Source organism: Coregonus clupeaformis, chromosome 20 (genome assembly GCF_020615455.1).
Source record: "Coregonus clupeaformis isolate EN_2021a chromosome 20, ASM2061545v1, whole genome shotgun sequence".
NCBI lineage: Eukaryota > Metazoa > Chordata > Actinopteri > Salmoniformes > Salmonidae > Coregonus > Coregonus clupeaformis.
Window position 1 is genome coordinate 54,492,264 of NC_059211.1, and position 4,182 is coordinate 54,496,445.

The 4,182-nt window shown below is 43.6% G+C and overlaps 1 protein-coding gene across 1 annotated transcript in view; it reads right to left on the reverse strand.

Moving 5' to 3' along the window:
- The window catches only part of LOC121534314 (lysyl oxidase homolog 4), a 33,141-nt gene extending 31,983 nt beyond the window's left edge, over nucleotides 1–1,158 (reverse strand). Inside the window, exon 1 of the mRNA XM_041840960.2 lies at nucleotides 1,096–1,158. The gene's annotated coding sequence lies outside the window, so the exon portion shown is untranslated. The remainder of the gene's footprint in view (nucleotides 1–1,095) is intronic.
- Between the last annotated feature and the right edge of the window lie 3,024 nt (nucleotides 1,159–4,182).

Sequence of the window (4,182 nt, forward strand, 5' to 3'; positions counted from 1 at the left end):
GCCCTATGGCACTCAAATGGAACCCTATTTCCTAGATAGTGCACTACTTTTGACCAGAGCCCTATGGCACTCAAATGGCACCCTATTTCCTAGATAGTGCACTAGTTTATGTCACAGCCCTATAGGCCCATAGTGCACTATCTAGGAAATAAGGTGCCATTAGGGAGTTTACCAGAGAGGGGAAGAGAGTATTGACCGACCGAAGCTAAAATCAGCGCAGCTAGCCGCGCCGCGCCGCAGGAGCCCGTCCACAAACCCTCAAACATCGTTATGTCTAGTTATACTGAGAAAGCCAGGCAGGCAAATAAACAGGGTCTTAAAAAGGCCTACACACACAAACAACAGAATATCAGGCTGCTACTGTGTGTAAAATAGGCTACATCTCAATACTCTGAAAGGTGGCTTCCTCTCCTCGTCGTCCTTCCCCTCATCTGCACTAATGTGAAGATCCAGAACAGGCGAAAGTATGGATGACTGCCCTTTCACCTGTCCGGTGCTTTCACATCACGTTTACATCAGTGCTGATGAAGGGAAGGAGACAAAGACAGGAAAAGGAGACGAGGAGGGAGTCATCCACTTTTTAGAGTATTGAGACACATCCACAGTCAAATTAGTGCAAGGTTGCAACGTTGGGTAACATTCGGTTCTAGACAAGACAAGACAAGGGAAGCACGACACTGGACAATCAAACAGCTGTAACCATGAAGGTAGAGAGGAGAGAGAAGAGGGGGAGAGAGGAGAAGAGGAGGAGAGGAGAACGGAGGAAGAGAGGAGGGAGGTGGGGAGAGAGGAGGAGAGGAGCACATAAAAGGAGAGAAGAAAAGTGTGTGGGGGGGGGGTGAGACCCAGCGAGGGATGGAGAGATGGAAGACGATAGGAGGAGAAGAGGACTAGAGAGAAGAGAAGTGAAGAGTGGGGGAGTCAAAACAGAGAAGAGATAGAAAGATAAAAGAGAGATGAGAGAAAGAACAAATGAAAAGAGATCGAAAAGGTGAGAGTACAGGAAGAGAAGGTTGAAGAAAATGTGAGGAGAGAGAAAAGCAAATGAAGAAGGGATGGATGAATAAAAGAGAACTAAATCAATTCATAACTCACCTGGCAGTTGGGCTGTTGTCTGGGAGTCAGCAGCTCTCTCTCACTGGGACGGAGTGGGTGAGTGAATGAAAGAAAGAGGGCAGGAATACTTGTCTGGCTTTCTCTCTGTTCTCTCCCTCCCTCTTTCTCTGTCACTCCCTCGCTTTTGTCACTTTCTCCATCCCTCCCATTTTTTCTCCCTTATGTAAACTTTTTTTTTTCTTCTCCATTTAGTCCTTTTCATGTGCCAGCCCATCCACTGAACCACCCCCACCCCCACACACACACACACACACACACACACACACACCTGTTACCTTTACCCCCTCTGCCCACCCAAACAGGAACCCCTAATCTAGCCCATCAAGGTGAGCACATGCTTTGGGTGACTACAGACCATGTGAGCCTGAGTTACGCAATGACATGACTTTACGAAGAGCTCCCCATGTCTCTTTCCCTCCCGCTCTTTCTCTCTCTCTCTCTCTCTCTCTCTCTCTCTCTCTCTCTCTCTCTCTCTCTCTCTCTCTCTCTCCTTTCTCTCTCTCTCTCTCTCTCTCTCTCTCTCTCTCTCTCTCCCTCTCTCTCTCTCTCTCTCTCTCTCTCTCTCTCTCTCCCTCTCTCCTCTTCCTCTCTCTCCCTCTCTCTCTCTCTTACTCTCTCTCTCTCTCTCTCTCTCTCTCTCTCTCTCTCTCTCTCTCTCTCTCTCTCTCTCTCTCTCTCTCTTCTCTCTCTCTCTTTCTCTCACTCTCTCTCTCTCTCTCTCTCTCTCTCTCTCTCTCTCTCTCTCTCTCTCTCTCTCTCTCTCTCTCTCTCTCTCTCTCTCTCTCTCTCTCTCTCTCCCTCTCTCTCTCTCTCTCTCTCTCTCTCTCTCTCTCTCTCTCTCTCTCTCTCTCTCTCTCTCTCTCTCTCTCTCTCTCACTCTCTCTCTCTCTCTCTCTCTCTCTCTCTCTCTCTCCCTCTCTCTCTCTCTCCCTCTATCTCTCTCTCTCTCTCTCTCTCTCTCTCTCTCTCTCCCTCTCGTATTTCTCTCAAACCCACCCCCTCTAGTCTACACCCTGCTCTTCAGTAATAACCTTTTCATTTTATTTCACTATTTATATCTGTCACTTTATTCTCCCTGTCATTTCTCTCTCTCTCTCTCTCTCTCTCTCTCTCTCTCTCTCTCTCTCTCTCTCTCTCTCTCTCTCTCTCTCTCTCTCTCTCTCTCTTTTGTAACTCTCTGTTTTGTAACATCCCTGCCCTACTCACTTGTGTAAGGCCAGAAAGTTACTTAACAGAAATGTTAGGGACTATTGTTTAAGATATATTGTTTATTCTATATACGAAGAAATAACAGATGTATTGTGGGGTCCCAAATGATTGACACCCTTGATAAAAAAGTAGGCGACAGCGCCTGACTACTGTAAAGCAATGCAGCCTACTACAAGAAAAAGCCCAGCCTGAACTTCCTGTCTGGAGAGTGCCACACAGAGGTTGTGAACACACACGCAATACAAACAATGGGAGCACATGTAACCTTGGAGACAATGGGGCAATGGCCGCCAAACGTTTGGTGGCCATTGCCATGTGGCCATTCAAAGTCTCCAAAGTTACAAATGCGCATGTATCCAAATTTTAACAGCAAACAATGGAAAACGACTATGATTGTTTATATCCAATATTAGCTATAAGCTAAAACATTGAAACTGAGCATGGACCCAAGCCTAGACCTACTGTGTAACTTAACTACTGTATCCAAAACACAACGAAGCGGAGCACAATTACATAAAACAAAACAAAAGTATTACTTGTTAAACAAAATCTCTTTCTCTGAGCAATTGTATTAGTTTAAAATAATATAATTTCCTCATTTTTTGAAGCATACAATATAACTCAGTATTTTAATTATTCATTTTATACAGTCATTATTGCAGTCACTATTGCTCATCTTTATCAAGGGTGTCAATCATTTTGGACCTCACTGTAATAATTATAATTATGACCTCACTGTATAACCAACCTATTACAACTTGGCATATTTTAAAACTGTCTCCTCATTCAGGTACAAAGTACTGAATGCCAGTGTCATCCCCGAGGGCCAATTCATGGACAACAAGAAGGCTTCTGAGAAGCTGCTTGGGTCCATTGATATAAATCAAGACGATTATTCAATAATTTCAGAACCCACTGTATATCTTTTCATGTCCCTGAGTGAATCCATCCTCTCTGTGATCCACTCACATGTCTTGTTGTTGACTTAAATAAACATCATTTATAGAGCCGTTCTCCATTCAACAATTTAAGGTCCAGTCCCAAATGGACCCCAAAGCCCTAAACCCTTGTGAAGATCTGAGAGGAGTTGACAGGTGTAGGTAATAATAAGGTGGTAGGCCTTGCCCTCTGATAGGCCATGGGGTGGAAGTTTCAACCATATTGCTTATACCAATCAAAGTGCATAGAGCTTTAGGTTTAGGGGGCGATTTGGGATTGGGCCTAAGTCTGTGGCACTCCTGAATTGAATGCTTTCAAAGGTCAAGTTATTTTTCAATGTTTTAAATGGAATTGTCATTTGCCCTCTGTGACATCATCATAGAGTGCCTGTAAAAAGGGGGAGGGGCTCAGCCAGCCGACTGTAGATGTAATGACATCACCTCCATAGTTTTTAAAGGGATGTTGGGGTCTTTAAATTTCAATAGCCTCATTATTGAGACTTAGCACTGGTATAAAACTACTTAAATGATTTAATGTTCCCACACAAGCCTTTGTTTAATGAAGATGATGGAAAAATCTCCCATTCTAAACTTAACTTTAAGCTCACTTTAACCATGTGGTAAAAAATATATATATAAAATTGTGTTAAGTATGTTTTCATGATTCGGCTTCACTCAAAGTTCACATTTGAACAACTCAACTCAAAGTGAAGACAAGAGGATGACCTGGTCTAGAAACAGTCCCGGCACAGCTCCTATCCCCAAGCCTGGGCACCTGTGTAGATCAGGGCTGTATGTACACTGCCTTGCAAAAGTATTCCACCGCTTGGATTTCTTCACATTGTATTGTTACAAAGTAGGATTTAAATGGATTTAATTGTAAAAGCGGAATACATTTTTAATTGGTTTGAAAGATTAA